This window comes from Tamandua tetradactyla, chromosome 2, assembly GCF_023851605.1.
Source record: "Tamandua tetradactyla isolate mTamTet1 chromosome 2, mTamTet1.pri, whole genome shotgun sequence".
NCBI lineage: Eukaryota > Metazoa > Chordata > Mammalia > Pilosa > Myrmecophagidae > Tamandua > Tamandua tetradactyla.
The window spans coordinates 148132281-148145737 of NC_135328.1; the positions used below are offsets into that span (position 1 = coordinate 148132281).

Genomic DNA, 13457 nt, shown 5'->3' on the forward strand with positions numbered 1-13457 from the left:
TGCACTTTATGCCAGGCTCCCTTTTAGCTCTTTTCTAGGCATGGCAGTAAATAAGACATAAAAATTTCCTATTCATCAGAAGCTTAGATTCTGATAGCGAGAAACAGATTTTAAGCAGAAAAAAATTATGAAGAAAATAATTTTACATTGTGATTAGATTGCTGTGAAGGTAAGAAGCAGAGAGATATAACAGTTGCAGGAGGAGGAGAATATTTCTTTCTATCCATCCATCATATCCAACTTTCTATCTGTCTGTCTCTCGATAGATCTATTATCTATCTATCTATCTATCTATCTATCTATCTATCTATCTATCTATCATCTATCTATCTATCTACCTATCTCTCTATCTACCTAACTACCTATCATCACCTGTCATCAACCTATCATATATGCATGTGATACACACATTTATCTAGGAATATATATTTTCTGCTTTGGAATTTCTGTGAAATTCTCATTCTCCCACTGAGGGGAGTGAAACTATATTCTCTTCTAAGGGGAGAAGATGGCTAATTTCAGAAATATCTTCAAAATCATGTAATTATGCCTGGGTAATGTTGCGCAAATCAGTTTTATATGCACCTCAGTTTCCTTGTCTGCTAAGAAATGAGACAAATTCTTATCTTAACCTGTCATTTGTGAAAGGAGTCTGTCTTCTGAAAGAGTGTGCAAACTTGTATTTTTGCAATGTTTAAGGAGATAGTCCAAAGATTTCATTCAAGTTTCAAAAAAATCCATATACTCACACTTAAGAACTGCTGGATTTAATGTCTAATGCTTCCTTTTATTCCAACATTCTATAAAATCTTTGCCTTGGGACTTGAAAGCTGGTGTCATCCTGACAAACAATATCAGGATGCATCAATATTTATACTAATGTCACAACTGGTACATATGAATTGATACAGGTTTGGAGCAATATTTTAGCATGTCAAGTAAATTTTACTTCTAGATTTTCTTGAGGATCTTCCTCTGCTCTGTGTTTTTGAGTCCTCTAATCTTTGCAGATTTTCTTCTGTGCTCTTGCCGGGTGGAATTTTTTCTTTAGCTGCTGTGCCTATGAATAAAGATTGCACACACACACACACACACACTCCATCTAAGATCTGATGAACTTAAAAAGCAGAACTAAAAATGGCTACACAATCATATGCTGTGGTCTGGAATATAATAATTTTAATTACCGATCACAAAACAAATAAAGTATGTGTATGTTGAAAGCTATGAAAATGGAGGACAGTTGCCTTAAATCCTCACTAGAAAAGAGTGTGTGTAAACAAACAAACAATAATGAGAGTAACTCTGGTCTTCAGAATGTTGGTGCAGATGCTTTTTGATTCCTTTATGTATGCATTTTTCATTCTTAAAAATTAATGGCTCCATCTCCTTACAACTCATCCTTCCCAATGGAGAATGTAATCAATGATAACTATATTTATTTATGCAGAATTTTGTTCCTCATTGACATTTGCAAAATGAGATCTCCAACATCCAGAAGGAAAACTCCCCAGTACATGTCAGGGAATGTAAAGTGCCTTTCTACTGATGCATATTATCCACTGAAACTGACACTTTGTCCAAAGGAAATATTTGTGTTTTTTCACTGATTTGACATGCATCCCCAGTCATTTGTCTTTCTAATATTGAATGTTGGCACTGATTCCTTTGTCCTAAAAGCTTCATTACAAGAAGAAAACTCAAAAATGTTTGTATTTTAGTGACAAAGAAGAAAAGGCCTCAAGAGCTCATTGGAAGCCTGTTGACTAACTACATTCTTTGGCTTATTTTGCTATTACTATAATTTTTTGCATGGACAGGTACAAATCATCTTATATATTTTTGTGCATATCAGATGTTTTTAAGTTGATTCATAATCAATTTAATGCTTCCTACCTCAGTCTCTCTGAAGGCAAGTATCTGGTCTAAACTGTTCACTCTTGAGTTCCAAGTATTAGCACAGTGCCTGACATCTACGGAGCCTTATTAATTATTTCTTGAATGAATTTTTTTATAACTACATAGATGAATGAATAAATATATGTTAATGCAGACAGTCAGAGATATTGCTAGTTAAAACCTCCAGTAGCTTCTTTATTTTCTCCTTTGTGCAAACATATATTTTCATGATACCAAACTTTCAAAATCTTATATACTCTAATGATCCTTTTATTAAGGGGTCTCTTTTGCACTCTTCACTTTTGTCAATAACTACAATAAACTAAGACTTTTGTGCAACACATCTACTAGAATTCTCACTGTTTTTAAACGTGAATTGACTGGGCAATGTTACACACTTCTAAAAAAGCCTCATTTATAACACAAGGAGTTGCTCTTTGTTATTTTATTGTCTTACTGTGTGTATGGCTTTTAAAATAGTTTTCTATACATTATATTTTTATACCTAATTTCACATGATTGAATTAGAGTTGGTGCGCAAAGATTTTTGTAGTGCATATCAAAATGCACATCATCAATAAATCCCACATCAATAAAATGTGCATGACTTTAATGTCTTTTAAAATTAGATTTTATAATATAATATACATATATATTTGTGTGTGTGTTTATAAAATGCAGGCAGCACCTCATCATTTGTTTCAAATCAAATTAGAGATTTATGTAAGTGTAGAATTGTTATCCTCACCTTATAGACAAGAAAACAGAAATATAAAGACGTTAAATGACTTGTCTGGTGTTTTAAATCTGGTAGTTGAACTTCAAATTGTGTCTTCTAATGCAGAAGTCTGTAGTCTGAGAACCCATAGCTCTTTTCTTGTTTGCTTTTAGGGTGCCTTGAGGATGCCCCATTAGGATGAACGGGTCTTAAGTTTTTTTTGTCAAACTATGCATTAAAGATAAAATTCCAAATTTTGAATTCAGAAAAATTGTGAAAGAAACCCTCTTGGAGTTCCAAAATATGAAAACAAGATCCAAATGCTTTCAACTTTAATTCTCCAAAGACAGCATGATGTTTGTCTCATAAAGTAAAATGAGGTGAGTACATGATAAGCTGGAGTGAGAAGGCTACACAAAGAATGCAATCTAAAGATTAGCCTAGATTACAGTGGCCCTGCCTGCTCCAAGGAAGGTAGGACTCAAATCAGTCCTTTAAGGAAGTCTGTGGTTTGTAATGGCATCTTGGAGGGAGATGAACATTGATGGTTTAGGGACGCACACAGCCAAAGCCCCAAACTGAAACAACCACTAACAGCATGACTGAGAATAAGCATTACACATTCTCCTCTTTCCTCTTGAAGCCTCTGTGAAATCTATCCCCCAACAGCTTGTCTGTCTTTTCATGTCTTTTTTACAGTTCAAGTATATCTCTATGAATGATCTCTAAGAAACTTTCAGCCTCCAAATTCTGTGATTTTAGTGATTTAAGAATTTCCAGAATAATTATACAGACTACGCAGTGATTACCAACACAACCCGATGTCAGGCACATTCAGCTTCCTGGAAGCTGAGACTTCATACTTGTTGAAAGGTTGAAGAAGCTAGCACCAGGCATGGATGTGGGTCTCAGGAAACCCACCTGGTTTGGAAGCTAGCCATCCATCTGAAGTCAATGATTTTGTCTAGAGGTTTGATTTGGACAGGATGGAAAGTACTGATGTAAACTGGTGATTGTAGCAGGAATGCAAGCTGTCTATGATGCTCAAAATTAAGCAAGTGATGGTGATGCGATTTCATGGCCAGGACCTAGGCGGGATGCTACAAGATGAAGGCTGGCTTCATAGCTGGACATCAATTGGGGACCCTGCTTTCTTGGCCTGGAATCACTATGATAGGGTCTAGGGGCAGACCACCATTTGAACGAGGGGACATATGGTCACCAGTGATGCTGAGCCAAACTCCAGGAGGCACAGCTAATTTCATCCTCCAGGTAGAGGGGTTGAGGGTCTTAAAACACTGCCTGATCCATTCTGGAATGTAGTCAAGGGCACCAGGTACTATAGCTGAGGTTTCAGAAAAGTAAGGATAGACAAGCTCAAGTCCATTGAAAAGTCAGCTCTAAGACTGGATTACAAGAATCAAGTCCATTTGCAAAGAAGCTCTAAGTAGTATTGTTAATACTTTGAAAATTGTGTAAATTTGAAACCAACGCTGTACCTCTTACAAAAAACATTTAAATTATCTTCAGACACCTTCAGGCTTAGTTTTCAGGTAGGAGCTCAACTCTGGGACAGGATTTTCTGCTGGGTCTCAGTTCCCTTCATGAGGGGGAACTGCTTCTGTTTCAGGTTGTTTTTTCTTTTTTGAAATCTCAGTTCATGCTGTTCTAGGTGCCCATGTAGAGATCATTGAAGTGACTGCAGGAAGGTCTTGCTTAGCTTATCTGTTCCACTCCCTGGGCACCAAAAATGCCAAATTCCTAGCCATCCAGGCCACTGTCATCATACCGCTCAATTTATCTGAATTTATGAGATTCCCTCCCCGCTGCATTCATTTTCTCATGGTGAAATCCACTTATTAGATTAAATATTTTGAGAGAATTCAGAATCTTGACACCATGAATACTGAATTTCTGGATGAATGGTTGAATTTTTTTCCCTCTTCATCATGTTAATAAAAGGCGTTGACTTGGCCAAGGTCAGCTAGGATGGTCAAAAAAAGTATCCAGAAAATAAACCCAAGGACCGATCAAAGAAGAAATGTGATATTCGTGTGCAAATAAAACCATTCGGAAGTGCAGCAGCATTTTTGTTCTGAGTACACACAAAAAATAAAGATCCATATACTGTCAGGCCACTGGCCTGTGAAGCAAGAAAGGCTAGCTCCAGCATAAATATACTGTTTGTGATTAAGAAAACACTTTTTTATTCATATAAAGTATTTATTAGGTATTGGATTTTATAAACTGTTTGGTCCCAGAGTCTTTATTTTAAAAAGGTTATTCTGAACGCATTACCAAGTATCCTGTGGAATATTTCATATAAAAGGAAGCAGAAAATGTGTAAATGTAAACAGGCTAATTATATGCAGATATAAATTATGGATGTTGGTCTTATGAAAAAGCATTGCTGATTTGCAGGGGTCTTACTCAGCAGCTCTGCATCTTGTCTAAAGGGATATTAGTATGGCTGTGATGTGCAGAATTTTAAACCAAACTTTGCATTCTGGAGAACAAAATATAGCCCTATTGTGATAAGACCACACTGTTGGGAGAATGAGGTTTTCATTTTATTTTATTGTGGTTGATGTCGACATTCATTAGATCGGTTTTCCTATGTGTGCTCATATCTCCAGAAGCTGTTCAAAAGCATAGCTTGGTAAGGGCCGTTCATGGTTATGAGGTGTTTCTCAATAGTTTTTGCAGGTATCACTGTCTCCAAAACTCTAACTTGTTCAAGAAGTCATGTCTTAGAATAATTTAATCAGCAACTTCATACAGGGCTAGAGTGAATGCAGAATGGTTTCTACCACCCTAGAAAACAATTGGGTGGTTTTTATGAAGTTGAACATCTACCCACCATATGACCCAGGATTCCCATTCCTGAGTATTTACCCTAGAGAAACAAAAAAGCCCATATGAAAAACTGTGCAAGAATATTTATAGCAGCTCTATTCATAATCACCAAAGACTATAAACAGCCCAGATAGCCTTCAGTGGGTGAATGGATAAGGGGCTGATATCTTCACACACTGGAACACTACTGAGGAATAAAAGGAACCAACTATCAATAGATGTAATAACTTGAATGAACCTCAAATACTATGTGCTGAGAGAAATAAGCCAGTTGCAGAGTTGCAGAAATGTTATATACTATATGATTCCATTTATATGGCATTCTCTAAAAGATAAAGCTATAGATAAGGACGGAGAACAGATCAGTGATTGTCAGGGTTTAGAGGTAAGGAGAGGGTGTGACTGTGAAAGGATAGCGTAAGGGAATTTTGAGGAGAGAAAAAGGGCATGTCCTATTCACAGCTACATTTAGGATAAGAAGGCATCTGAGGTCTCAGGGGATATGGATTACTAAAGCTTCTTTTTCCCTATCCATAAGATAAATAAAAATATGAAGCAGAAAGAATGGCATAAAATGATAGACAGTCAAGTTGATCGATATGAATTGAAAGAGCAGTGATACATTTACTCCTTATGGTGGATAATTTGCCATTCCATTACAAATTTTTTATCTAAGTTATATCCCTTAAGCCCTTGAATTCCAAAGCACTGAGGAAATATGGAAAATGAACAACTTTATAGGTAAAATAATCAGCTTAATATTTTATGATATATGACACAAAATATAATAGAGATTTACGAGGGCGACATAAACCTGTAACTGACCTGTGATGTTAATGCTTCGTGGTAAATAATTAATAAGAACAGGCTTGCTTCCTTTCCTGGCAATCATCCACTTGTTAGTTCAGTGAGAAAGTACAGATCTGAAAAATGAACAAGGCAATTTTTTGTTATTCTAAATCATGAATATTAAACCTAGTATTTAGCAACAAGAGGAGCTTCTGAGATATACATCAACATATTTTTAAGTACTTTTTTATGCAGTGTAAAGAAGGCAGCTTAATTATTAACTCTCTGAAAAGAGTACATTGAAAAGAGTAAAAAGTATTTCGTAGCAGAGTTTTCCTTGCAAACGAGAATAAAGAACACAAGGTTTATAGTTGTGAAAAGATATTCTCTTTCCCTTGAATTGTAATATTTGTAACCGAGTTATCCACCAAGAAAACGTTTTCTTGTGTGGATCAGTCAGACTACAGATAAATTATCTGGAAGGAGGTTGCTCTTGGTTTCTCCAAGATTTTTTTTCTTATATGCCTTCTATTCACATTGCTTCTCTTTGCAAAGTTGAAAGGCTTCTCCATAATAAATTTGTCTTCTCAGCAAACTCAAAATTTTTTAGCCAGGACATGATATTGAGGACATGTCCCACCAATTTAATGGGCTGTCTAATTTGAATCAAAACTAGTCTGTATTAAAGCATTACTATATTGGCTTCTCTGAGTTGATATACTTATCTTGCCATTAGTAGCTTCAAAAATGTACTTTGAATTAGCACTGCTGAAGCATCTATTTTGCAAACTTTTGCTGAATCCTTGCTGTGAACCAAAATGATACAAAACTATCTCTCAATAATCCTGCAATGTAGGCATTAGCCAAGTTTTAGGATATAGAGATTAGGTTCAGAGATATTAAGCTTTTGCTACTGCATTATGCTGTCCTTTATAGTTGTCCTTGGTTGTTACATTTACAAAGCACTGATTCAGGCAGAGCCTACAAAATTATTTGGTTAATTCAAGATGTAGACAGTCAACTCTCATTCCAATCTGAGCTCCTGGTAATTGTTTGACAATCAGTACTGCCTAAAATTGTCCAGATAGTTTCCAAAAAGACCCTTCATTTTGCGCTGTATAGTCAGTTTTGTTATCTTTCGAAACTGGAGGCCTCCATGCTTTCCACAGACAAATACTGCAATGCCTCCAAGTTTAAAGCTGAAAGAGGTTCTTGAAAGTGTTGGAGGATGGTGTAACTTTTTGTTTGTTTCAGGGGACTTATTTGCTTCCTCACCCATCCCAGTAGCCCCAGTAAGACCTTCGCTTGAGACAGGCATTCTGTGGCATAACAGAGGCAATGGGTAAATGATGAATTAAGAGACATAATTCAACACCAACTTGATAGGACAAAGTTAGCTCAAAAAACAAAATTATTTTCTGAAGCCTAAAATCTAAAATGTATTTTTATTTCTACTAAGATACTTCTGCAAATATAACAAAACTGTTAATAAAGGCTGTTGTATCTGAACATTATTGCTATAATAACTAGAACTCAGTAAAATTTCCAAGAAACTTGATGGCTTATTCTCCCTCGATAAAAATTATCCTTGCACATAAAATCTTTTTGATGGTGTAAAATGCAGTACTAGGACGCGGGAAGGCCACTTCCTTATGGTGCACAGAAGAGCTGAATTATAAAAGGGAATCCCAGAAAAGTGGAGGGAATTAATTTGAATTTAGAAAGGCTTAAAGAGCTCATCTTTGACTTTCCTTTGACCTTTCCGCTGCAAGTGAGCTAAGAGCTGGAGTCATTTCACAGGCAGAAACCTCAAATTTGGTGAGCAGCTACCAAACAGTACATAACTTTTGAATCAGGAAAAGATGAGGAGCTGTTTCTGGCTATCGGTGAGGCTAAGGTAATACAGACATTCCCTAGGGAAGCAAAAGCCCCAGACTCAAGGTTATCCAGATAGCTGCAAAAGTAGATAAAGATACTAGTTTGGACTAGTGAGGGGCAAAGAAAAATTTTCACAACTGTGTTCTTATTCGTTGGGTAGACTTATTTCTCAAGATGAGTTGGCACCATGAATTTAGACTTCCTTTATCATCAAATAAATTAAAAGTAGGAATATGGAGACGAAGGACATTCCAATTTTTTTCTTGTTTACTGCCTTTCTTGTATCCATCCAGTAATTTGAAGTATTGATTGCTCCTCTTAGATGTCAAAACACACAATTCCACCATGCTTACTTTGAGAATCAGGTCAACTTCAAATTTCAGAACGTATAGGTGAATTATGAGCACTAGACACCAAAATACGTATAATGTCCTGCAACACTTCACATTAATATGATAAATTTAATCATAAGGTATATAAAAATAGAGAATCCTGTTAGAATGAAAAAATCCAGTACCCTGTGCATGACCAAGAACCCAATATAGATAGTGATAAAATGAAAAGCAGGGGCCAACTAACTGAAAAGGCAAAATATTTTTGTGCATGGAAGTGATGTGAACAGATATCCTTGCCTGTCTAGTGAGGTGTATGCCTTTGTGCCTCGTGATGAAGAGAAATTGTTCAGGATCATTTATTTCACTGCATGCACAATGAAGCTTGCACAGTGTGTGTAAACTCATGATTTCTGTTGATTTATGTGAGTCGTGTTTAATTTATTCATCTGTGGTACTGAATAAATACATATGAAACAAGATTTTAAATATGTGGACCTAATGTATAACACATTTTTGGTTACTCATCCTTACACTGGTACCTCAACACTTAGGGTATATTGTGCAGAACCCAGGAATGATTTAGTCCTTTTACAGTGTCACCAGGCTGGGCACAAAGTAGATAAAGGAATTATTTGTGAACTTCTTGACTTATTCTGGGAGTGTAACTCTGACTACTTTCAACAGCTAAACTTATTTGTCCTTAGTCAAAGTCTCTAAGACGTGTTTCCCTTATACATTTGTTGGTATACTAATACTTGTTATCTGTTTTTTTTTTTTTTAAGCTGGAAAATTGCCCTCTAATCTTTACTGGCTGTGTCCCTGGTTTGCTTCAGCTTCTAATTTCTCTAGTAATGCCAGAAGAAGTCCAGTATTACGGGAACTGTGCCAGCCTTCTGGGCTTCCAACCCACACTCTGCCAATTTCGCTATAAGCCCATCCCCTTACAGCTCATAACCCCAATCTCCACCACCCCTTCTTGGGGATGACAGTGCTGTGTTGTGAGGAAGAAATATAAGCTGTCGTTAAGTAGAATATTCTTCCCCCGACAACATAGCCATTTTTAGATAATGATAGCATACAATTTTATTATTAATAAAGATACAGGAGATAGTCTGGATTTCAACATAATTAGATCAAATATATATTTCTCTATAGATATAGATGGATTACCTACTGCGATTTACTGCTGATGTGCCACTTTTTATTCCTTAATCTCTTTTCTCGCCAATGGCATTATGTACTTTTCTGTTTAATAGATTCAGCCCAAAGCAAAGCCAGAGAAAATTGAACTATAATAATGCCTTCTATTTATATGTTAAATTTCAGTTTACAAAGTATTTGGAGAATTTTTACATATGTGTTGTCACAACAGATTTGCAAAGTAGGTAAAACAAACATTATTATCCCTATTTTAGATTAGGAAAAGCAGGGACGTGAGTGATTTGCCCAGGGTCAATGGCTGGTGTGTGGTAGAGCTAGTAGTTCGGTCTCATGGCTCCAAACTGTGTGAAGAGTATATAATGGGGGACATCAAAGTGCACAACAGGGAACAGGAAGTCACCGTATAAACGTATGCTTTTTGAAAGTCAAATTTATTCAATGGTAATTTCTTTCCCTCACTCTTTTCTTTCTTCCTTCCTTCCTTCTTTCCTCCTTCTTTCCTTGCTTCCTTCCCTCCTTCCTTCCTCACTATCTTCCTTTCTTTCTCCTTCTTTCTCTATCAATAAATATTTATTAAACACCTACAATGTTCTAGATATTGAGGGTACAATGACAAAGCAGGGATCACATTGTGTCATGTAGGCCTTTATCTTGCTATCAGATACTCTAGGGTATTTCTCTGTTGCAGGCTTTGAAGAGTAAAGCTGCTGTGAATCCTACAGAGTCAAGGAAATAAATGTCTCAACAACCTGGAGGGAGCTTGGAAGTAGATCCTTCCCCAGTCAAGCCTCTGATGACAATCCAGTTCTAGTCTTATGAGAGAGGATCCAGGTAAGGTATGGCCATACCCCTTCCTTGTAGAAACTAAGCTAGGAAATGTGTGTTGTTTTCAGTCTCTAAGTTTGGGGTAATTTGTTACACAGCAGAGTATAACTAACACAAACAGTTTCACAAGGTTGTTATAATCTGTTAATACCTACTCTAAGTAAGTTTTTATTCTGGTCTTTTTTGTTTGTTTGACTTCCTGTTTTGAATATTTCTGTTAAAAATTTGAAGATATATGAAAGAATCATAAAAACATAAGTAAAGCATATGAAGTAAAAGAATAATACAAACACCTCCTAACTTACAAGATAGACTTTACCATCCCCATAAACTTCCTGCGTACACCTCTCAATCTCCTACCACTTGAAGTGAACAAAATCCTGAATTTTTGGTCTGTCACTACTCCCTTGCTTTTCTTTATAGATTTACCATGCATGTATGTTATCCCTTAGACAAGATATCATTTTGCTTTGCATGCTTTTGTACTTTATTTGAATGAATCATGCCATGGATATTCTTCTACAAATGGCTTTTCTTGTTCAAAATCATGTTTAAGCCCCATCTGTGTTGATGTGTATGGCCTTAATTATTATGGTTTTCTTACATTACCTGATATTTCCTCTTAAGAACTTACCACAATGGATTTATCCATTCTTCTGTCAATAGACATTTGGGTTGCTTGTCTCCAGATTTTTTCTATTAGAAGCATTGTTGGAATTCACATTCTCATATATGACTGCAAGTAGATTTGCTGCATCATGGGTTGTACGCATTTTCAAGGTTACAAGAAAATATCAAATGACTCTATTAAGTGATTTTATCAAATCACTCTCCCACATTTAGTTCGTGATTGTCCCCACAATTGTACATTCTTGCCCAAACTTGCTGCTGTCAAATGTTTTAATTTTGCCAGTCTTGTGATGTGAAGTGGTATCCCTTGGGTTTTATTTGTCATTTCCATGACTAGTAATGCTGTTGAGCAACTTTCATGTGTTTCTCAGCCATTTGGACTTCCTCTTTTGTGAGGTGATTCTTTAAGTCATCTGGAGAATCAGCCATGATCCCAGGAGGAAACAGATGCTACACTCACAGGGGGAATTTGGGGAGTTTTTTTGTTGTTTTTCTTTTGGCATGGGCGGGCACTGGAAATCGAACCGGGGTCTCCAGCATGGCAGGCAAGAATTCTGCCACTGAATCACCATTGCAGCACCCTGAGGATATTTTCCTAAAAAGATACTTTACAAATGTGTGGGCAGAGTTTCAGCGCAGGTAACTGTGCTGCTGCTGGTTAGTACCCCTAGACTTGAAGAGAAGAAGGGAGGAAGGAGTGATAGGACTGCTAATTATGTAGAGAGGCTCAGAGACAGGAAGGTGACTTCTGTGATGCAGAAGTGAGCCAGCCAGCCTCAGAGGGCCCAAATAAAGACATTGATGGAGGTGGATGAACCCTGGCATCAGTCTCTCCCCTCCCTCAGCTCTTCAGCAGGTTCTTCTATTTTCTGAACCCATAGGTAGCCTCAGTGGACAAGGGACCCTATTGCTGTAGTCACTACAGGCCAGCCTACCTGGACACAGAACAGGGCAAAAGGTGGGGAATAGATCAGGAGAGCAAAATGTGAAATCTCTGTGATTTTTTCTATTGGATTGGCTGATGATTTGCAGATGTTCTGCCTATAGAGATGTTTCTTTAACTTCTTCCTGGCCATACTTTCTGTTGGGAGATCACTGCTTTCCCAGGCATTTGGTATAAATTTGGGGTAAAGTTTATCCTTACATTGACTTAAAATTTGCCTTCCTGAAACATCTTGTCCTTTATGAGGTAGACCTTCAGAATTCAGAAGACACTCTCATGTGTTCCTGATTTCTGGAGTGCCTCTTTTTTGTGTGTAACACCCACATCTGATTTATGATTCATATGGAGTGTGTGGCACACTAACTGCTACTGCCCATCCCAATTCCACATGAAGTGTTATTGAGACAGTTATCCTCTGCCTTATTCATACACTAATTACTTGTGAACCCAAATTCACATATAACAATTGTGCTTATCTTAATTTACCTTATTTGATTCAAAATTTGAGTACCTATTCTTGTTGGAACTGTAAGTTTGATGACTTCATTAAATGTATTAGTCCCCTTTCCCAGCCTTGAATCATACACTATCTTTATAAATATGGACTTGGATTTATATAAACACAAATTCTAGTTTGACTCTGCCATTTACAGGGTGACTCTACAAATATCTTTTAGGAGATTCATCTTCTTAGTAACAGAAAGGTAAAAATGTCCACCGTGCAGTTATTGTTCATTATTTACAAAAAACTTGTAAGGTTATAAATTTCAGAATTTCATACCTTTTTATGGCTGAGTAGTATTCCATTATATGTAGATACTGCATTTTGTTTATCCATTCATCAGTTGATGGACACTTGGATTTCTTCCACCTTTTGGCTATTGTGATTTATACTGCTATGGACATTGTGTACAAATATTTGTTCAAATTTCTGTTTTCATTTATTAGGGTATATATCTAGAAGTGGGATTATCAGGTCACGTGATAAGTCTATGTTTAATTTTTTAAAGAACTGCCAAACTGTTTTCCACAGCAACTATGCCATTTTACATTTCCACCAACAATGTATTAAGGTTCCTACCACAAAGTGTTATTCCTTTTTTTTTTTTCAGCCATTATTGTGGGTGAGAAGTGATATCTTGTGGTTTAAATTTACATTTCCCTAATGGCTAATGACTTTGAGTATCTTTTCATGTACTTATTGGCCATTGTCTTCTATGGAGAAATGTCTACCAAAGATATTTGCCTATTTCATAAATGAGGTGGTTTGTCTTTCTGTTGCTGAATTGTACGAGTTTTTATATATTCTATGTAATAAGGCATTATCACATTACAGTTTCCAATTTTTTTTCTCCCATACTGGAGGTTGTCTTTTCATTTTCCTGACAATGTCCTTTGATGCACAAGAGCTTTTACTTTCAAT

General features: G+C 36.5%; 1 long non-coding RNA gene across 4 annotated transcripts in view; it reads left to right on the plus strand.

Annotated features, from left to right (window-relative positions):
- LOC143662555 (uncharacterized) overlaps positions 1-13457 on the plus strand; it is a 256405-nt gene that overhangs the window by 114734 nt on the left and 128214 nt on the right. For all 4 annotated transcript variants that reach the window (XR_013165410.1, XR_013165420.1, XR_013165427.1 and 1 more), the window contains exon 2: positions 10325-10467. This is a non-coding gene — a long non-coding RNA (uncharacterized LOC143662555). The remainder of the gene's footprint in view (positions 1-10324; positions 10468-13457) is intronic.